Source organism: Haliaeetus albicilla, chromosome 10 (assembly GCF_947461875.1).
Source record: "Haliaeetus albicilla chromosome 10, bHalAlb1.1, whole genome shotgun sequence".
Taxonomy (NCBI): domain Eukaryota; kingdom Metazoa; phylum Chordata; class Aves; order Accipitriformes; family Accipitridae; genus Haliaeetus; species Haliaeetus albicilla.
Window position 1 is genome coordinate 3,534,322 of NC_091492.1, and position 23,240 is coordinate 3,557,561.

Genomic DNA, 23,240 nt, shown 5'->3' on the forward strand with positions numbered 1-23,240 from the left:
CTTTATTTTTGTCACCTTAAATGTTTACTCTTGGTCGCTCTTTTTCACAAATTTGTAGATCACTTTAATGTCCCCATAGGTCAATGCCAAGTATGACTGCAGTTAGCAGTTTTAATCTTTTCTCTTCTTCCAGTCCATGCAGCTATCCCAGCAGGAATCTTATCCATGTGATTATATTTTATGACGCTGTCCACCTCTTCTGCTGAGTGATAATGTTTTTGTTTTAATTAAATACCAAAAGTGTAATGATAGAATTATTCTGCCGTCTTCAGTAAATGTCATGGCAATTTTCATACCTGCCATGATGCTGGCAGCTTGTTCTTTCCCAGAGATTATCAGGATCCTGGATTTCTCTTTAAATGCACATACACACATATTTATATAAAACTCTACTGCCATGTTTAGCTGTTTAATATTATTTCTATAGTTTTCTATATTTAAAAAAAGTTATATTGGGGGAAAAAGTATGCAATCAACATTAGTATAATTCAGGAAGAAGAGAGAAGACTTAAGTTTCCAGTAACATGTTTTCTGGCAAATGTAACATTGTTTCAATTTAAAAATTTTTATTAATAAATGAAGAAATGTTAGTTACTGTAGCAGCAGCTTCTCTGCTAGCTTCTAAGATGATTTAGTTCTGCGTAGGAAATTCTGTTTTCAAACTGTGCAGGTGGCCTCGCTCCTTTGATTGCTAAATATTCCAATGCCTCTTTAGGCGATGTTTGTTCTCATTTATTCCTCTCTGTAATTAGAAATAGTGGTTAGAATCTCTCTATGGATCTGATTCAAAACCCACAGAGGTCAGCTGGAAGATGTGCAGCGACTTCCCTGGGTTTGAGTGAGCCCAAATCACCCTCGAGTTCTTCTTTTAGTTTATAGGCAAGTGTAACATCTTTAGTCCAAGCCTCCAAACACTTTTATACATAAATGCGACCTCCTGGACCCAAGAGCAGTAGCATCGCAAACACTCCTGCTCAGAGCTCTTCCCCCCTCAAAGACTCACACGTCTCTATTAAATATATTAATATTGTCCTGCCAGCAAAGGGTTAAAAAATACACATTTTGAAAATAATCCCTTTGAATCATGGCATGAGAGGGAGCTCAAATATTTTCTCAATGGAGAGTTAGTGGAATTTTCTATAGATCTGGGGTGAAAGAAAAGTCTTCAGAAAGTCTCAGAAGAAAGATCCTTTGAAATGGCCCGACTTCTGTTATGATAAGCAGTTCGATAAGCCCACCCATGGTAAAGTTATTAGGAATTCATATCATATGGATCCCATTAACCTAAACGTTTGCTTTTAAAGTAAACTTCTTGGTACATGACTACCACTAAGTCCAAGCACTTCAGGTTTGAGGATTGTGTTTTTACAAATGAATCTAGGGTTATCCAATCAATTAGCTGAATTCCCTGTGTAATTGTGCTTTAAATGAATCACCTGGTACTAATGAGACTGCTTACCCATTAAAAAAAAAAGAAAAAAAATATCACTGCCTTTAAGGGAAACACTTTAAAATCTGCGGAAAAAATATCATGCAGTATATAGTTAATCTTTGGCACTCACTGCCTTGGGATATAACCAAAGCAGGTAGATTTGAAAGATTAGGCAGAAGGATTTAGGTCATATGGAAATCAAAATATCACTCAAGCTATTTTTAATTAATTATTACAAGACCACGTGAAATCATTATTGAGCTCAAACCCACATTATTTAGGTGCTAATAAAAATATCGGCTAAGAATAAGGTTGTAGCTTATTCTTCACAGGCAGGAAGCAGAGCAGTGTCATCGAGATGACAGATAGAAGAGGAGGAAGGAACTGAGGCTCGCTGAGGCTGAATGACTAGTGCCGGTTACGCAGAAATTCAGCGTTAGAGCTTGGAAGAGAACCCATTTATTTTAATCATCTTGCCTGCTACACTCTGTTGCACTTTGGAAGGGTTTAATACATAAGCTTTTGCCGTGAAATAATTTATCTCTGTGCTATATTATTCCACAATTTAGACATATTACAGGCCTTGTAGAAGCATAAAGGATTCCAGACTAAATGGGCTATTTGTCTGTCCCAGTCAGGCAACACTTAGCTATCAGTGGTTTAGTGAAGGATTTTATCATTAACTTATATTGTGTTTCTAAATGAATTCAGTTGAGCAAAAAGAAAAAGAGAAAAAAAAAAGCAATTAAGGCCATGCTATAAACAGTGGAGTCCGCAGGCAGGAGGCTGCAGCGAATTATACGGAGCATACTTCTCCCAACCGCAACTTGATTGAAACAATTTACTGGATGTGTGCGTTGAACGACAGTGGATCCGAATGACTGATGGGGGAGCACCGTCAGCCCTCCTTCCTCCCTCCCAGCAAACACTTGATTCTCCTCTTGGGAAAGGGTCAACACTTTGTCCCGCTCCGCTTTGTCCCGGTGCAAAGTGATGTAACGCATTGGATCCAAAGGGGCCTCCAAATCAGATATTAAGCATATTGTTGAAATTATTGCATGGGCTATTTTTGGTTCATTCAGAGGTCAGTGCCCTTCCACAAACAGGGAGTTATTAGATACTCCCCTGGACAAACAAAGAGATAATTACTCGGCAAAATAAAAGAAGGCGCTTAGAAGTTGGCAAACCAGAGAATATTTTTGTTCTAATTTAGAGAAAGTTCTGATACATGTAGCTGGGATTTCTGGCATGTAAAAAGAGTCTGATTGAACGTCTACCCAACTGTTTTCAGTGAAGTGGAAAAAAATGAGAAACACGTGAGAAGTACCTACTTTTGATCACCAAGGTGTTTTGATCTCATAAATTATGTCTGAAATTAGGCATGGACTGGAAAATGTGAGTGTGTTTTCTCTCGGTCTGGGAGCTTCTTGTTTTGAGAGAAGGAGCACTGTTCCTCTACCTTCATCAAATACTTTTTTTTTTTTCCACCCCTGCATTCTAACAAGTAGGTTTCTCTTACCATTTATCAGAGATGTCATGAGTATAGGATGGAGAAGCACTGCGTACCTCCCTTTCTTTTTCCTCTGGGACTTCCTCAGTCTAAAACTCAAGCTTAGATCCAGAGAGACCTGAAAACGTTCCAGTCTAAGGAGCAGGTTGACCTGCAACCTAATCTCATCCCAACTGTCATAACACTATGTTAGCCATGCACAGCTAATAAATCATAATAATGCTAACTTAATGGACCTGGCTTTGACAGTGCCAGGATTAGAAGGGCATACAATAAACAAAGAGTGTCTGAGTAGAGAGGTACAGTAGAGCAGTGAAAAATCACCAAACGATGCAACAAATCTTCTGCTGGTATTTCCATGGGCCTCCGCTATAGACAGTGCCTGGAGGAGCTCAGCTCCCTGCCCCATCCCTCTTGTCCTCCTCTTTTGCCAGACCCTAAGACAAGGCATGAGAAGAAGAGGATCAGTGTAGGAGCTCAGCCTGGTGCAACGTGCAGCTGAAGAAACAGGATGGGCTGTCTGGAAGGGTATGAGAGGAGGCTGGTGAATTTTCTTGCCTCAAGCAGAGATTTCCTCCTCTAGCAGTAGGATTGCTCACCGGCAAGGCTGGGAGTTTGTGGCTTAGTCCGGCCGGTTGAGACAAAGCACTGCCCTGAGCGTGCCACCAGGTTCAATTTAAATAGAGATAATGAATAAGGAGGGAAAATCGTATCAGAAAAAGATGTCCATTTGTTAAAGATTTCAGGATGTCTTACTGAATAGACACGTGCCCAGAGAATTCTCCCTGTAACTTCTACAACTTCCAAAGAAAATGCATGCATAGGTAGAAAAACTGCAGAGGAACTTACTATCTTTTCACTAGAATGCTTTTGGCACTGAATTGTGCATCTCTTGGATCCTGAAATAGATTTTAACATTGTTTTCTTAACCCTGTCATGGGAAAGAGGGTAGATTTTTCAACCTTTGTTAACGATGGACAAGTCTGAAGACTTTTGATAATTTACTTTACAATGGGTAAATAGCCAAAGTAACCTTATCTGAACTAGCCAGGATCATTTGGTCTGAATAAAGAAGCTCAAAGTCTCATGAGAACGGGAATTCTTACAAGATTTCCATTATTTCCTCTTTCCAGTAGGAAAAGTGACACAAAGAGGATATCCTATCTTTCTGTATTTCAGCACCTCTACTTCTCCTTGGAGCTGGAACCAAGAAGCTGCAAAGTCATGTGAAACTAGAGATTGGGAATCATTTCACTGACCTTTTGGGAAAGATTAAATGTGTCTGTAGGTTTATCTGCATAGCCACACAGTGACAGAGAAACAAAATTTCTTTGATGCATTTCTTCTGTTAAGTCTATTAATTTCAGTGGTGTTCTCTCTTCACTTACATACTTTGTTAAGAGAGGAATCAGATTCCCCTTTATCCCCTATTCTTTAGCAATATTTTTGCTGGTAGAACTGGGGCTTTCTTAGCAGAGGAGAAATCTTAATTCATCTTGGAGTCACCCAGAGACCTGAAACAAGGATCTTCGGTTACAAGTCAGAAGAGTAAATTGTCAACTCAGAGGAACTAATCTTAAGCCCGAGTGAGCAAAGTGTGGTTTAGCTTTCAAACGTGAACTTTTCAGAATTGCTAGAAACATCCCTTTGCTGCAAACCCTTGGAGTGCCAAGACAAAAATCAAAACAGTACAAGAGTTAAGTTCTGCCTGACCTGAGTACTAATATGGAAAACACCATTTGTAAGACATCTGAGCTAAAAGAATAGGGAACCTGACATTGGTAAAAGTGTGCACCTCCAGACAACAATGGGACCTTATGCTTTAAATTACATTTATTCAGAAAAAAAGAAGGAAAGGAAGAAAAAAACAAAGGAGAAGAAGGGCCGTGATCCCTGCTGATGCCTGCATTTTTGTTATTAGTAGTGGCCCTGTCCCAGCCAGGAACGTATCACATGCAGAAATCAAAACTAACCATTGAGCAATACATTGGGGGGCTGGGGGTTGACATCTCTGTGTTTGGGTTTGCTCCAAGATGAGCAGAATAGTGTGATCTGGATCCACCCATGCTTCAGTGGCTCCAACAAAATCTGTTCACTGGGCTTTTGCCTGTGGTACATGCCAATGTGATCCAAAGCTCTTTGAAATGAGCAACTTGCAGTGACTTCCTTGGTCTTTGGATCTTGCTCTTGAGAATATTTTTCACCTGTAATAAATGTGGGTTTCTCCCCCAGTTCATGCAAGGAGTCACCATCAATGCAATGGCTGCAAAGACTTACCAACTTCTCTGGTTCAGGCAAATCGGTAAATGTCTTTTATCAGCTGATTCTTCAATTATTTTTTGCGTGGGACTGCTGGAGGCTGATCCCTTGGATTGTCTCAGGATGGATGCGCCCCTGTAACATCTACCTCTTCCTAGGTCAAAACAGACGTACAAATCAACTCTTGAACATTTGTGGATGCTCTATTTTCTTGCACACTAACTTGAGTGTTAAGGGTTAGAAAAACCTGAGGTAGCTCCATGCAGATCCAGACAGACTCCAGTTGGGCTTATTAACCCAGTACAGCTTTACCTCCACCCAGAGACAATCAAGGCTCAGGCTGAACCCCAGTTAATAAATCCCGAAGGCTTGAGCCCCTGCAGATGGGTATCTGCCCATCTCCTGGTGGTGCCTTCTCTCATCCATCCAATACTTGAGAACCTGGTGAGTTCATTGCCCATTTTATGAGCTATTGACTGGAGTGACCATGCGGCTTAACTGTAATTGAGTTTTAACTGCTAGAAAAATATCTCATTTCTATTTGGGTACTGAGTTTATTGGTTTCTCAAATTTTTATCATTTTTTTTTTGCTGTGCATATACTATGTAGCTCTGATGACTAAGAAATAGGAGAGGACTCTGTGAATTAGGGAGCATAAAAAGGAGGAAATGTAAATTAGTGACATTCTCTCCTTCCATAAATAAATATTTATGATTCCACCAATAGGTTATCCCACTTCAGCCTTGTACATACACTGTCTCCAGCAGAGGTAATCTTGATTTTAAGCAATGTGCCCTCAGATGCAGAGTCCTGGTTCTCATTGCCTGGAAAGGCAGTTAGTGCAACTCAGCTCCTCGCAACTTTAAGACTCTTTGATGCTTGAAATCCATGTCCATGTGCTTCCCAGGCAACTGGGAAACTACTTTATGCAGATCCATTTCCACAGTATCTCCTGAACCTTTGGAGCATTAGTCTTTGCAATTGCTGTCTCTGAGAATTTATCCAAGCTATTAAATGAATTGCTGCAATGTCGCTCAAATTCCTCGACTCCTGTTCCCTCAACACACGTCTTTATTTAAGGGATCCTGTCCCTTCAGGCTGTCCCTCATCTCTCCTTGCAATGTTTTGAACCGAAGTGAAACATAGACTATTCTCTTGTTGACATTCTGATTTTGGTTGTGAAGAAGGATGTTTTTTCTGCGAGAGCTGGAGTTTCCGCAGGCAGCTAGCTGGGCTTGTTTACTCCCCGAGCATTTCAAAGCCTGCACTGTCCTGTGGCTCCACGTCATTAGGGCAGCTTTAGTGCCTGACAAAAGTGCGGAGGAAAACCCCCTTGAGCACTGGATGTTACAACCTTCTGCAGAGGAGTGGCCAACGACCTCAGCCTTCCAACGCTCGCCTGCCAGACCACGCAGCGCTAAGATGCTAAAATATGTTCTTTCCTGGCAGGGCTCGCGAACGGCCAATTTAGTGGGAGAAGGAAGTTGGCAGAGCTCTGGCCGTAGAAGACTTTGAAATATTATGATTTTTATCAGAAATGACAACAACAAAAAGAGTGTAAGCCAAGTGTGCTCCAAAAGCTACGCTTGTCTGCTGCCTCCCTCTACTCTCACCAACGTCATGGAGAGAATTTCCTTAGGTTTTCTCCAGGAGACAAGCGAGACTCTGTATAGAGGAGTTTGACTCGGTTGCTGCAAACGTCTTGGGTCCTTATGTTTCTAAGGGACAATGTGTGTTTTGAGTAAATTATTGACAAAGCAAAAAGTGTGACTCTTCTGAGGTCGTTTAAGTGCATGAGGCTACATTCTTTCTTGCAGAGCTGGTGAAAGTAAACAACATTATTATAGATTTTGGTCATGCCCTGGCATCAGTAAGTATAGTTTCTGTGTTTGCCATATGCTCGCATTGAACTGGAACAGCCGTGCGTACACAGGGAAATTGTTTAAAGAGCCAGTTCAACCTCAGTACTCGCTGTCAAAATTATGATGTACACGATTCATTCTGCTAACCACAAAAGAGTTTTTGTTTGTCAAGTGAAATAATGTGTAATTTGGTATATCATTTAGGAAAGCTTTTTTTTTTTTTTCTTCTTTTTTTTTTTTCAATATCCCACCGCAGGCCTGGAGACTGCAGCATCAGATTAGTGGATAGCATCCTGCAGCTCCCTGGGATGACAGCGACTCAACGTGAGATAGGAGACAGAGGAGGCAGAAGCCAAGGCTTTAAACTGTGATTGCAGAAGGCGGCTTGCTGAGCCAAATAAAGAGAAGAGGGAAAATTGACACCCCACAAGACATGGACAATTGTTGCCACCGGCTGGGAGGCCTTAAATTACAAACCCATTTTGTATATCCAAAAGCTTACACTTTCTATTTATATATCCCACTTCTTCTGTGCACCAAAAGTTGGATTTGGCAAATGCAGCTATTCCCTGCAGGCATATGGGTGAGGTTTTCTGCAGAGAAAATAAACTTGATTGTTGAAAACCTGTGTTTGCAATTACTCTGAGTTTCAATATTCTGAGGTCAAAATAGATCCTTTAAAAAATCATAACGCTTTGAAACAGATTCATTTTCTTTCTGAAATGGTTATTGGATTAAAATGAAATATTGAAACATTTTTCGTAAGCAAGGCATAGCAAAACCTTTCAATAGAAATTATGAAAATATGGAAAGAAAGAAAGACAGAAACTATACAAAGTCAAGAGCTGGGGACCAATTTTTGGAGGGTTAAAGGAGACCATTTCTGTTAAAAATCATTAGTTCTAAAAATGACAACTGGCTGCATTAATCAGTTCAGCTACATTGAACAGGCCAAACCAGGTTTCCAATACATCTTTTGGGAGATTATTCAATGGTCTGAGAGATCTTTGCTTGGCAAAGGAGCAGGTATAAATAGTAAGAAACGTTTTCTTCAGGGACTTTGGTAGACTGGATGAGAATCTTAGTTCATAAATATTGTCACAGAAAACTGTGTGACTGTCTTTGGACAAAAAGCCAGATTTTGCAGGGTATTTAATGTGCGCTAATTTCCTTAGGAGTGAGGAACACAGGCTGGCATTTAAAAAATAAATGAAGGGTCCCAGACAGGACTGAGACAAGGAGGTCTCAGAAGCTGGGAATAATCCTTAAATTCTAAAGCAATCATTCGAGGGGACGAACTATTTTTAATCATCTATTTGCTATTTATATTTCAATGACATCTCCAGAGCGTGTCAACACAGCTTCCACCTTGGACGACCAGCTCAAGGTGACTTTTTGTCTTTCCAGCAATGGAGAAAGAGTAAGAAATCAGAACTTCAGGAGCAGGAATGAAAAAAAAAAAAGCCAATCCAGAAAAAAAACCCTATAAGTAATTATTTAGGTCCTTGAGGCATACCAGTGCAGTGCAAAAGAGCTTCAATAGGAGTAAGAGCCGGAGCCTTTCGCCTCCACCTCAGACTAGAGCTACATCTGGCATTTCACCCTTGTAAGAAAACAGTGAGGGGCTTGTTCCGAGGAAGGTGCAAGGAGGGTAGCAAGAGCCCGCTCTGCATGCTCCTTGCCTTGAAATATTCCTTCACTGCATGCCCACTTGAAGGCCCCTTTATGCTAAGGAAACTTAGTGTAAATAGGAATCAGGCTCAAAGAGCCTGGAAAGCCATAGAACGAGAGTTCAAACCTTTTCAGTTCAAACTTTTTCAGATCAGAGCAGCCCTAAACCTCCACCCAGATTTCACTCCACCATATAAAGTTGTCGTGTGCTCATTAGGTCTGGCTGATGAGCTCTGCTAATTACCTAATGCTTGGTGTTGCCATGTTATGGATAGCAAGAAAAACCAAGGGTATGTTTTTGGAGGGGAGGAGGGGCCGTCTCTTAGTTCTCTTCAATTTCTTGAAAAGAAAAAGCTTTTTTTTTTTTTTTTAACCTTAAAGTGTTACTTGTAAATGGAGGCCAGAATTTAATTTCAGATAGTGTTACTCCACCTTGTGCAAGTGATTTCTCTTGACACTGCACTGACTACCCGTGCACAAAAAGCCCTTTATGACTTACACACCAAAGAGCCTGAAGTATTTTTTGCCTCTCCGAAAATGACATTTCATCCCCCCCCCCCGCCTTTTTTTTTTTTATCACCTGAACACTGGTCTTAAAACCACAGCACGCAAAGGCCCCATGTGAAGTAGGGAAAGGCATTCAGCATCTGCTTATATCCCCAAACTGAAGCACCAGTGTGCCTAAAAAAGCTTGTATTTAAAGGCATTGCAGCTGCATCAGCTCATATTTCATCCAGCCACCAATTTCCTTTTCCCCCTGACAAACAGGCCTCAGAAAGAACCCAGGCCAGAAATTCTCCACGTTAGCGAAACATTTCCTCTTTCCCGTTCTCCCTTCCATTAACATTATTACGCTGCTCCTGGGAAAAGATGACTTTTCCAATCCAGGCAGCATATTTCTCTCTTTTCTTTTCTTTCTGTCTGTTTTCTCCCTCTCCAGGCTAGTGGTAAGGAAAGAACTGGGGTGGAGATAACAGGGGGAGAAAGAATATGGGGGTGAAAGGAAAGATAGTGTTTCTTCAGGAAGGAGACCTTAAAATCCGCCTCCCTTTTTGCTTGCAAATGCAGAGGAATAGCAACTCCTGGCTCTTCCCTCTGCTGAGGGTGGGAAACAAAGAAGGAGAAAACCACAACGTTGGTGACAGCATCCATCGAGGGTCAGGTGCTCCCTCTGGGATCAAGAGCTGCTTAAATCCCATTTGACTGAGCCAGGGGTTAAATTCATCCCAGACCTGACTGCAGCCAAATCTACCTACAGCTAGTTAATAAGTCAATATTTGCAGCCCTCGGGATATTATGTCTTTTCCTAGACGTCCAGCAGCCTTCATGATTTGTGCAATACTGGTTGTGTATATCCCACCTTGACTGAAGGTCTCCATCCTCCCACCTTGCAGGACCAACCCAACGGCAGCTTTAACTCACACGTCTTTACTGCCTGACATATATCACGACCATAGCAAATACATTCAACCTACGCAAGACCAAAACCAGATCTGATACAAAAATGAGTGATTATACCGGGTATCAGGAGACTTGCATTCGTATCAAGTCTGATTTTACCATGTGCATGTTCACTTCAGCCTGCTTTTGTTTTTCTTCTCCTTCAAGAACTGGAAGGCAAAGTCCCAGAGGAGAGAAAATATCTCACTGAAATTAGCGGCAAAGGACAGCCAGGTCATAATTCCTTGCCGCAGAGCAAGCGTGTCGTGACTGAACCATAAACTTTCGGTTACGCCTGTAAAAAAGGGGAACAGCAGCATCTGCTCACTCAAAATACCCTCTGGCACTATTTTAAAGCCACTTTACCTTATTCTAAGGTAACTAACTCAGGAAATCCATTCTTGAGGCAGTTCTTATAAGTTCTAATGGGGAATTGTTTCTTCTTTATCATTTTGCCTCAAAGTCCTAAAATACTTTGGGTTGGTTATGTTTGGTTTTTCAAGAAGTCAACACAAACAGCAGGTAACTTTTCTGAAAAAGTGGATTATAAAGAGAGCGATTTTCCAGTAAAGAATAAGCTTGACAGAAAATTTCCTGCAGGTACTGGTTGCTTAATCATGTACTAGTGGCTGAATTGGGTATTTCTGATCAATTAGATTTTACACAGTGTTTTAGCAATTCTTGGCAATAAGTACAAAACATGGCTGCAGACATAGGCAAAAAAAATCAAAATTTAAAAAAGTCCAGGAATGGTTCATTTCAAGAGATCAGACTGAGCAAATTTACTTTTTGTTGTTCTATTCCAATTCGACTTTGTAATTTTGTTCTAAAAAACTCTTCTGCATAAATTGTCATTTACAGCAAGAAAGGCAAGAATCACATTGAGCCAGACCCCTGAACTTTCTCCTCCAGGACTGTCGGAAAGGGGCAGTTTCTCTAATTGCTCTTTGTTCCTCCATATTTTTTTTTTTTTTTTTTTTGTTATCTTACTTGCTTTTCTGTTTTTGCTTTTCACTTTGACTTGGGAGCTTTGTTCAGACAGACCTTCCCTTGTGAATGGTTTCAGTTTCAACAAATTGCCATTCTGTGACACCCCGCCAAATGAGTACCTTGGAAAATTCCCAACCACCTCTATTTTGTACGCTGGAGCACATTTCATTTCCAAATCCTCGGCTAGCTATGGACCAAACCATCCGTGGGTGTAGCTCCCTTGACTCCAGGACATCCCCTCTGCAAGGGAGCTTGGCCCCACGTTATGAGGAGGCAATTTGTATCAGAGGAGTGCAATTATTTTGGAGGTGAGATACAGGCTCCGTTTAAAGCTGGGGAGAGTGCTATTCAGCAGTGTTGACAAGAACAAAGTAATGATACTGTGTCTGGTTTTGATTTAGAGCTATTTGCAATGCCACTTTTAAAAAATTAAAATTATTCCTGTTTTGCAGGGCTTGAAAAGATGAATTTTCCACTTTTGAAGGTTAAAGGCAGGCAATCCTCTCAACTTTATGGCTTTATCATTTTCAGATAGACAATTCTGTTATATTTAAGAGTGTTTACCAAAATATGAAGTCAATAATTTTTCAAAAGAGAAATAAAAGCATTGATAATGAAAAAGTTTTGTAAAAAAAAGTCATTTTCCAGAAAGGAGAGTTTTTCAATGATAACATGCTTGTAGTGAAAAAGATAAGATGAACTTATTTTTTTTTTCACCAGGTGTGAAAAGAAATCTATAATTAAAGTGCAGAAGATACATAATGAGAAGCAAAAGCATTAGGCGCAGACGGACTCAGTTAGAGTCCAAATTAACATGGGTTAGATCTTTAGTTGCATATTATGCACCTCTTGATGACTGATTCTACTCAGATCCCCTGAACGTGATCCTTGATTTAATTTTTTATCTTTACATTTACAGTGGAACGGCTTACACAAAAATTTTGAACCACGTTTTGACTGATTTTTTTTTTTGTCTTACCTCACGTGGTTTCTATGGCCTATAAGAATCATAAAAATAATAAAAACAATGTTAAAGCTATGCCTGGAGAAGCTTTATTTCAGCAGTCCACCAATGTCAAAATACCATTTTTAGCAGTCCTCATTCCCTGTCACGTGGTTCAAGATTTTTGTTTCATGCCTTTCTGGTTAGAGATGTCTTGTTTGAGAATTTTATTTCATGCATGTCATAGAACAAGTATGGTTTTTATGACATTTATGAATGTGACCAGTCTGGGCACATGCTGTCTGTCTGGTCGGGTTTAAGCCAAAATTTAAGTCATTGTAGCTAGAATTTCCAATTTTGGTGATAGCTGATACATCAGCTGGGGTCAATAAATTGGCAAAGTCATCTTTTATAGTATGAAAAGGTAACTTGTCTTCTGCCTTATGAGAATTGTCAGGGTGAGGTTTTAATTATCTGAGATATTAATCAGAAAGACTCCTTCTACCTTGCCCTGCCTTTCCTTTTCATTAAGCTAGTCCTATAAAATGTATATTAACAACTGTAGGATTAAAGCAAAAAAATGCATCTGGATTCTGAATGCCTGTCACAGAAATCAGTTTTGTCCCGAAGTGCAAGAATCAAGCCTGTAGCATCAAAACATCAAAGAATTACAGTTTTATGTTGTATTAAGCCTCCCTGTCTTATTTCAGCTATTCTAACACTCTGAAATACATGATTGAGAGCTGTTAACTCCCAACGATACGCTCCTGGCAAGCAGACTTGAGGTTTTTTTAATATTTTATTTTAATTATTTTTAGTTTATAGCTCAGCAACTCAACTGACCCAGGGGAACACTTAAACTAAATTTGATAGATGTCAAGTTAGAAAAAATAAAGACAGCAGTGTTCTTTCTCCCTGCAATTACAAATGTTTGCTGGAGACTTTTCTGACAGTATTAAGCAGAGCAGAGACCTGGGGAGAGCAGAGAGGGACGTCGTACCCGTTTGCTGAGGTCAGTTTGGCTGATGTTCTCCAGAACCTGGAAGGGGAGGAGGACTAGGACATCTACCAGTTGCGGTTGCTCCTGACTCCAAATACAGTGGGTTTGTCTTTTTTTCCCCCTTTTACCTGAGTCTTGATGTGTCTTGCATCAACTGGCAGAGCTAAAAAGAGAGCGCTTGTTTTTTCAGCTGACATTTGGAGCTGTGGAGACCTGTGAGATGCCCCATAGATGGGCTGAAAAATCCCCAAGAAAAACAAAAAAATGGAGCTTAATGAGCTGCAAAGAAGCAAGGAAATGCTCCAGGAAACTATGCAAGAGCCTGCTTTTGACAGTCTACCTGAAAAACAAATATCAGAAACATCCCCCAAAAAAACCCCAAACCATCTACTGTTTTCTAGTCCATTTTTTTTCCCTTGCAAACCAAAATATATGAAGATACTGTAAAATACACTGATGCAATCAATGAGAAAGAGGGAAAAACTAGTCTTCACAAAGTTCTATAGGAATTATTCAGAGGAGAAAAATGTTGCATATCTCCAGTATAATATGCTGGCTAGCTGCATCAGGGAAAAGGAATGGGCTTTCCAGTCTTTTATCATTAGATCACTGGCTCAAATCTCTCCTAGGGATTTCATCCAAAACCCAGTGAAATCAGTGGGCGTCTCGTTACTCTGAATCAATACCCAGGTACACAACAAGAAAGGACTGACAGAAATTATTAGAAAAAAATTTGAATTTTCACATTACTTTGAAAATGTTCAGAGCTTGCTTTCAACTGGAATAAGGGGAGAAGTTTCATAATGGTCTGATCTTTCCCTATTTCTTTTCAATATATGTTTTTGGGTGTTCCCTAATCCTGTAGATTTACTTCTTACATTTTATCACTGGAAAAGAAGGGGAGGCATGGGCTGGGAACGAATAACTCACGCACACCAAAAATTAGATTTGGTTTGAAGGTTGGAAACCACCCCTTTTTGCTGCTTTTCTTTTTATAATGAAAAAATCAGAATTATATCTATGGGAGTGGATCATTTTTCCCATTGAAAGAAAAAGTTGAATAAGAAATGTTGCCTGAATTGATATCATATGAAGCTGTTTCATGGTTCATGTGAATTCCTTTCATGCTGGCCTGACTCGGTGAATTTTCTGAGGGGTGCATACAACCTGAACTGCATTTTCCCGCTGGAGATGTCCTTTCCATAGTGGGAGCCAAGGCTGGTACTACACTTGCTCATGATTTAGAGTGTTTTCACTATCTATTTTCCCATCTTATTAATTAAGGTAAGCCCTTTACTGAATGGACGGGTATTTTTATAACACAGCGAAGAACATAAAGTGAAGTGCAAGCTGATTTACTTCTATAACCATAGAGGCCAAGAGTATTCCCTCCATATTTTTCTTCCCAGCTTTCAGACAAATAAATCAACACACATATATGTATTTACAATACTTGGTAACAAAAAAAAAAGTTGAGGTCATCTGAATTATTTCATAATCAGGCAGGTGAAGTGGCTTAGCAGATTATGAAACCACACCACTGCCAAATTGTTCCATGATGATAATTATTTGCTTCTGTTCTTTAATTCTGGGTGGGCAACACTGCTTTTCCTCTGTCCACTGGAAAAAAAAGCAGGATGGCTCTCCCTATGGTTTTTGGCTTAACTGCACACATCTGGGTTTCGTATCAAAAGAAATAAATATCAGACCTAATTAATCCTCTGAGGCTGCTGGGTACTGACTCCTGAGCAACACAGACTTTAATTACAGCTTCAACCAGGCATAGTGATGGAGTCAGTTGTAGAAGGCTGACTGTTGATTTAATGCAGTATATCATGTCTAAAAGTATCTGGAACAACATTGATTTACATCAGCTGAATATTTGGCTCATTTGAGACTCTCTTGGGACGGAGAGGGGGGATACATATGTATATATATACATTCACCCTAATTTGTTCAGATGCGGTGTGTAGCAAACTGTACTGCAAAATGCTTATGAAATCCAGGGAACTTTTTAGAAATGCAATTTGCTGAGATTAAAATGTTGAAATTGCTTAATTGGGAAAAATTAATGTGATTATATATTCTTTCAAGAAATGCAAACTACTTGATTTACTAATCCTTTATAAATGGTTATTTATAACTGATAACATATGTAATGATTCTACCAGAAGATAAAGTTCCTATATTTCAGACAAAGGAGTATCTAGACGGCAGTATTCTGATTAGTTTTACATCTTTTCTAATTCAGCTAATTTAAAGATAGACTTGAGGGATTTAGTTGAACACTAATAAAACTTGTCAGGAATGGGATCTGTTATAACTTTTGCAATTCAAAAGCTGTCTCTCTGTCTCTCTTTTACTCCCCGCCGCCCCCCTTTTTTTTTTTTTTTAAAGACTTAAAAACTGTTTTGATTGCAAATATATGAGTGAATTCAGAGCAAATGAAAGTAAAGAGACTGTTAACACTGGCCTCGGTACAGCCAGGCTTTGTGCAAACTTCCCCTCCCTGCCAACGCACCTCAAGTCTAGCTTGCAGTAACCCTTGTTATTCTAGACCCGGATTTATCTAACGAAGGGCTGCCAACGGTACCAAATCATGTGGTTGATTTTTGTAATGAGGAGTAATGAGACCACCATACTTATTTTCCCTCCCAACCAGAGCCCAAACTGGACCCGACATCCCCAGAGGTTCAAACCTGGTCTATTAATCCCCTGCGAAAGTCCTCCTGCCTCCCCGCTATGCCATCTGAAGTCATACCCATGAATCCAGGCTGGTTGTGTTGTGCTAGGCAGCGGTGTGTTTACATGACTATCCATCTATTACAGGATATTATTTTTCCAGTGGAGAATATTTCAAATATTTCCAATGAAGATTTTTTTTTCCTGCTTTTTTATTGGTATTATTAAAAATAAAAAAGGAAAGAAATAAAACCATACCACAAGAATCTATGGTAAAGTAAGAAAAGCAGGGAAAATTGAGAATTTAAAGATGAAGCTGATGCTGATACTTGCTCCACTACATGATGGCCCTGGCTGATGCACAGATCCTAGCCAGAAATACATGCAACATTTTCTAAAGTTCCTCGCATGTGCCTTAAATTCGCACTCTTATACATGCATATGTCATATGAAGACAAAGCAAGAGAATCCTATAAATAAATAAATAAATAAAATCACTGTAATTAACGTCGGTGTACAGTCCTGCTTTCTGAAAGTATTTCATAAATGCTAAGGGCCAGATTCATCAGTGTAACACCAGGAAATCAATGGCATAAAGAATGAATTCAGTTGTAGAAATCTTCCAGAGTCACTGCTTTCTTGTACCCGATCTGTGCATGCTCTTTATGGACAATCCCAGATCTGCCACCAGCTCTGATTTAAGTTTTTAAAATCCTTCGATAAAAGGAAGAAGTAAAATCACAATTATCTAAATGATAGCCCCCGCCGTTCTTGGGCCACCAAAGCCCTTGAGAAAGAAAAGCGATGGCTGCAGGAAGGTCATTACCAGGGAGCACACGAATGCCATCAATCCTCCTCTATCAGCCCTTCCCGGCTGATAAGACTCTCTTTAGACCCTTAAGTCAAGTTCCTCTTACCCTGATATCTTCAAGTGGTCACTGACATGCTTCTGTTCTTCACGTCTGTCTGTAAGATTGCGTTTCTCCCCCGGTTTTTTTTTTCTTTTACTTTAGTAGCTCTGGAGCCAGGAGACTGTGGCCTCATCGGCTCTGCTCTTCTCCATTAGGAGTGAATCTTCTACCAACAAAGACCAACGGCAACTTTTTAATATGAGTGTGCAACCCCTATATTTGTATTTAACTGTTCATTCTACATTCATCAATGATTAAGCATCTGGGTTTGGCACATACAAAGAATACAAAATTATCTCCTGACCACCTTTCTCCATGAATGGCACCATTAACTGTGTTTTAAGTCTATTCACGCCTAAAACCTCACAGATACAAATGTGTGTCTGGGCACTAGGGCAAATGGTACCCAAGACTACAACAGTTAATTTGAGATTTTTCCTCTTACGTATTTCTCCAGCTATTTATGGGATCAAGCAACTTGGGATAAAAATTTAAAAAATATGGGTCCTGCAGTAGTTCATTCCACCTACTCTTTATCATTCTGCTGAGCTATACGAAAAGCTGTTATACTAATGAATGACTGTATCTGGATTCTTTATAGCTTCCCATTACAGCAATATCTGAATACCTCATTGCTTCTACACGTATATTTGCCTAACGAGAGACATGAAATGACTCTATTTCGCAGGTGGAGAACTGGGACACCAGAAGCTAGGAGAAAGGTAATTCAGCTCAAATATATACTTGTAACTGAATTATCAACATACAGCACAAATACTACTGCTTGTGAAACCACAACCTGAATACCTTGTTTGGTCGCTCCAAAAAACCCCCACCAAATAATTGCATAGTCAGAAAGCATGCTTCTCTCAGTACCATGTTTTAACTGCAGATTTGTCCTCCCTCTTATCCAATATGCCATTTTAAGAGCTATTCCACATGGTTCAGACATTGGTACACAGGGAGGGACAAGTGGTATGAAAAAAGGCACAGAAAGTTGTTCAGGAAGTGACCTATCTTCAAAATTAATTTTGATCCTCTGTTTTCATTTTCTCTTTATATTTAAGAATAGTGCTGAAAGGAGAAAGCAAAGTTTTGAGCACTTTCATGTAATAAAGGAACAATGCAGGTTTGGCTTAGGTAGGGAAAAGTTACGTTTCGAGCAGTGAAATATTCATCAGAGACTGCATTTCTCGGAGCTGCTTAAATAGCTCAGAAAACCCATCTGATTAGGCACTTTGCAAATAAAAAAAAAAATCTCGTTTGTTAAAATAGGCTTTAAATGTCAAATTAAAGATTTATGACTCATAATTGAACACAAATAAATAGCTGGCTGCATACTTGGAACAAATTCTTCTTTATTGTGCAATTAATATTACTGAGATTGCTATTTAAAATATGAATGAATTTGTCTTTCTGGTTTGCGCATTACTGGTAGCGACGGTGAGGGCAGCACTGAAAACATTTGCTGGGACATAATTTTAGCAGAGGGCAAAACCTGGGATGCGAGAGGCTGGTTGAATACCCTGCACCCTTTGAACCAGTCTTACAGCACTGAAAGCGCTCGATTCTGCCAGCAGACTTGACCATCGGTCCAATTTCATCCTGTTTATTCAGCTAGCAAATATGTAGTTAAGGTGGGACTGACTGTGATCTAATTCTTCTGAGAGACACTTGCAAAATTATTGCCAAAAGAAGCAACGAGAGGCGTTATTATCATTAAGAGCTGGTAAGTCCTTTGTCGGTCCTGCAAAGATCATCCTCTTGAGTGAACATACAAACCAGGTGGATGCTTCCCCCAATGTCCCATTTTAACAACACTCAGGCACTTATCTGAACCTCAAAGACATGTTTAACCATTTGCTTGCAGTTAAACATGTGCTTAAACGATTTTCTGCATGAAGATAACTTGCTGAATTGGAGGTCAAAAAAAAGTCAGACTGCACTTCCACTGTGTTTCTGGAGAAACGATGCAGGAAATTAATTGATAACTGTTTTGTAAACTGCAGTCAAGGATTGCAGCTGATGTAAATCAGCATTGCTCCATTGGTTTTGAGGATGGAGAAGTTGGCTCAGTCTTTCAACTAGTTTATCCACCAGGGATAATTAAGAACAAAATGGCAAAACTGTAGGATCTCTCGTGAGTGAACATGCAGTTGCTTTAGATTATGCCATGTTACCATAGGGACTTTTATGTTGTAACACACTGCATAATAAGGTTTAGAACAAATATAGTCTTTCACATTTTCGTTGTATTATCCGTATAGAAATTCATCTCAACCAGATGTAATTTAGAAAGTGGAGGAGAGTTTCATGGTTATTGGTTACATCATCCAAATCCACTTGAGAAACAGTTTGTGAACGTCAGAGTTTGGCACAGATTTGGAAAATTTCATATCCCTTTGGTGGAGGAAGCTGACTAGAAATATTCAGAAATATATCAGATTTTCAAAGATGTTGAACCTCTACAGCTCTTCACATTTCCATAGCAGTGTTCCAGGGTTTGACACAGCTGAGAATCTGTTCGTTATCATCTATACGTTTCTTTTATGACTCCCTGAGTAAAAATTAGTCTCTGCAAAATGCATCTTCCAGAGAAGAAAATACGGCCAGCTTTGCCTGTGCCCTTTAGGAGTACACACAACTTAAATCCGTGCTCATGCCAGCCTATATGTACTGACACCCCCAAACCACTGCCTGACTTCACAGCCTGTACCAAGCTGAAATTTGCAGGTCTTTCTACTTCTTGTTGCTATAGCTATTTTTTAAGCATGTTGTTTTATGAGAAAAATTAAGGATTTGTGCTGTGAACCTAATTTCTTGCCCTGTGGATTTGCATATTATTTCTACAGCATGGATGTCCACCCCAGTTTTCCCTTTAAGGAGGACATTAATTCAAATTTCTGCCCTAACTATTTTTATGAAACATGTAGGAAGTTAGTATTTTGGGAGACTCTGTCTCATTGATCAAATTTGACAGATGGATGCACAGATACAACACAGACACAAGGATTGCATAAGCCTTAAATCCCCAAGGAGACCAGCTAAAAAACACTTTGGGAGGAGCAGCCTCACTTATTTACACAACAAGCGGTTGCAGAATTGCAGGTGGGATTTCAGATGGACTGTGTAGCTTTGGCTTCAGCCAGGATTGGATTGTCTGTACAAATGAAAAACAAAATAGACGTTAAAAATTAGGCCAGAAAAGATGATTGCACCCGTCTAATCTGCCTGCTCAGTATGCTACGTGCTTTAATTTGTCTGGGTCATATGTTTTGAAAAAAACACCCAATCGTATTTACCAATGTCCACTGATAACTTTGCCTTTTTCTGTTTCTTTTTTTTTTTTTTCATCATAAGCAATTCTTTCTTTTCTATTATGACTTGATTATAAATATGGCATTTTGGCGATAGGTGACAGAACCACTCTGGGCCAGATGTGCTGGCTGCCTATGAAGGGCTTGGCCATAGGATGTTAGTGGTTTAAAGTAACAGGAAACCTGAGGAATATCATAAATCAGGCTTTTCTGACTAGGTTTTTTGTACAGAGTATAACAAAATGTATTGAATAACTTAAGTATGTGTGAGCCTCCTGCCTACCAAATTACTGGGGTCTGCCAGTGGAAAACACACTAATTTGATGTTGGCCTCAAACAGAAAATTGTTAAACGAAAATTAGGTTTCAGCATTTTAACAAAAAATCAACTTGGAGTTCAGTGTTAACAGGAGCCTAAGGATTTAACTAACTGTAATGAAAATAAAGACAGACAAAATTCTTGACTTTCTAAGCCCCAGTCCTGAGAAAAGATTTCTGCTTCTGGATCCCAACACAGCATGAGGGACAAAGCATGTACCAAAGGGTGGGTTTTCTTTCTTTTCTCTCTACTGCCATGGATTTCATAAGGTCATAGGTTGACATTTTGTACTTTTCCACACTTCTATTGACTTTTATTAACAATAAACAGAAAGTACTGGGCCAAAGTCATCGAATCCATGATAGAGTGTTTTAAAATATTAAGCCTCCTGCATGCAAGGACAGCAGAAGGGGCTGAGCAAAGAGGTCCTCTCACCTGGTGTCCTGGCTCTGCCCCAGCCAGCGCAGGGCACTTAAGGAGAGGTATCAGAACCACAGCTGAGCTATTCTCCACCGGGGAGCTGGTTCCAACCCCGACTGATGTAAGCAACTACATTTCAGTGAGATAAACCTGCCTACGGCAGTGCAGCTCCTGGCCTGACCAGCTAAAATAAGTTCTTGCAAATTGCTTCATCCAAGGCCTTAATTAAAAGATGATCTATTCTTACCATCCAATTAAAAGTCTTAAAAGGTTGCTTATTTCTCTCCCAGCTCTTCTCTACTCTAGTTAAATAATGGAATTACAAGCAGCTGAATGCCTTTTTTTCATCTCATAACCTTTCTTTTCGGGGGAAGAAGTAATTCTAAACTCCCTTCAGTCTCCTCCTTTTGACCATTTTGCGGAGACAGTCATGACATGCTGATGTATTCTTGTTCCCTGAAGTATGGGTCCCACATCAGTGCCTTAGCATCTACACCTTCTCAGATGCCCATGTTTTCCCTTTCAGAAACCACTGCAAAGTCACTTTTAAACTTATTAAGTTAATAGACTTACAGTGGGTTGGCCCAAATTTTACCATTTCCTCCATACTGTAGATGGGTTTTGGTCAAGCTGAGGCCATCTCTTTCCTGCCCTTCCTCTCCCTTTCTCCATGGTATCGCTACATGATATACATAGACATGGACCTCCCCCTATACCAACTTCTTAGGGCTGTGAGAGCAGTTAATACATTAAATGTTAGAGAGAGCTCCGACTTGAAATGCATCTGCAAACCTTAGTCCCGGGCCATATTTCTTATACTTTTTTTTTTTTAATATATATTTTGGTTTCTGGCAGAGCTACAGGGAGCGAGTGTGGCGTGCAGTGTGCAGCGTTTCCCAGACTGTGTAGCTTGGCACCAGAAAATAATTTCTTCAGAGTTCAAAACCTGTCAGGATGCTCTCTCGAAACCGCTCCACATTTAAGACGTGTAACACTAAAATGTCACTTTTGGAGCCCAAACCGGAGTGCCTTCAGCTTTCTGATTGGCAGAAAACTGACGGTTAAGCTCCAGGGAATTTCTACTACAGCTGTAAACTTTCAAAAATACTTTGCTGCTGCAAAAACTATAGAGTGTGGTTTAAACGAACAATATGCCCTCTTCATACCTCATCACCTGAAAGAACACGCTTTCGACTTCAGCATGAACAACCCGTGGTTTGATGGGTTTTTTATTTTGCCCACACGAAACAGGTTAAGCAGTTTTCAGCTCGGTTTCTACCTGTCACACAAAAAGGACTATATTCCAGACATCTCTGGGAGGAGGACGAGATGATACAGATGCTTGTGCAGATGTTTGGATCCTGTTCTCTTAATGTGCTATGCAGGACAAATTTAACCTCCTTATATGCCTCACAGAAGACTAGATCACGGCCCTATTCCATCCCTGGGATCTCGGAGAAAGCCAAGTCTCTAGCTAATATGTTTATGTGACATTCTGAGCTTGGCTCTCCTCCGCCCTTGTGGGCCAAATCCTAATATGACCCAGTGCTCTCTCACATCAACTGGAGTTTTGCCTGAATAAAGTATAAGTTAAAACTGAGCAATGCCTCCAGGTTTGAGGCCAGCGATTCCATTTCACAAAAACTCATTGTATTATAAAAAGATACATCGGCTTCAGCCCACTGCAGGGTTGTTGTTTTTTGGGGTTTTGGGGGCTTGGGTGGGTTTTTTTTTTGGTGATGATTTTTTAAAATCTGAAACAGGAGAAGGCAGGTCTTCTCCTCCCACTCCTGGGACTACACCCTTCCCTGAACAAACCCACTCTCAGTGGGACCTGAATCCCTCCTGAACCAGTTATGTCTCCAGGGGCCAGTGCTGGTTGGCACCCTGCCCTGTTGCAGTCAATAGAAAAATGTCTCCTGAGGTTGCCAGGGGCTGGGTCAGGTCCTATTTACTTATAAACAAACCCCAGCTTTTATTCCAGTATTATCTTAATGTTTACTCCTATAGTCTCTCCCTCCACTTCATTCAAACCCAAGAAATGACTAATGGTTTTATAGGAACAATCCTGACAAGCAACATAGGAGGAGCTAAACAGCGTTGGAGAAGGAGATGACAGCTCTCCAGCTGAAGAAAGGCTACTGGAAAATACGCAGGCTCAGGGAAAAGCCTCGAGCACTGATTTCCACAGAGGGTTGCAAGCCTTGGGTTTACCCGTTGCCTCCACAGTGTCCACACTTGTACAGCCAGTTCTGTCCATATATCTCACGGTTCCCAATGTTGAGGCTGTCTGGACAGCTGGGGCTGCTGTGGGACATCTGGGCTGTGCTTTGCAGGGAACTGTGAGGAAATTTGCAGGAGGACTCTCTGCCCCTTGTACGATACAGCAATCCCAGTCCAAATTAGTGGAGACACCAAGCTTGAACCCACCGGCTGGATGAGCTGCTTTTGGTTGTAAGGGGTAAAAACTTGAGATGGCATCACC

General features: G+C 40.3%; 1 long non-coding RNA gene across 2 annotated transcripts in view; it reads right to left on the reverse strand.

Moving 5' to 3' along the window:
* Positions 1-316: 316 nt before the first annotated feature.
* The window catches only part of LOC138687230 (uncharacterized), a 42,635-nt gene continuing 19,711 nt past the window's right edge, over positions 317-23,240 (reverse strand). The window contains exon 3 of one of the 2 annotated variants that reach the window (XR_011326468.1): positions 317-742. This is a non-coding gene — a long non-coding RNA (uncharacterized lncRNA). Of the gene's footprint in view, positions 743-17,648; positions 19,861-23,240 lie in introns of those variants that run through there. The other variant, XR_011326467.1, reaches the window with a different exon arrangement.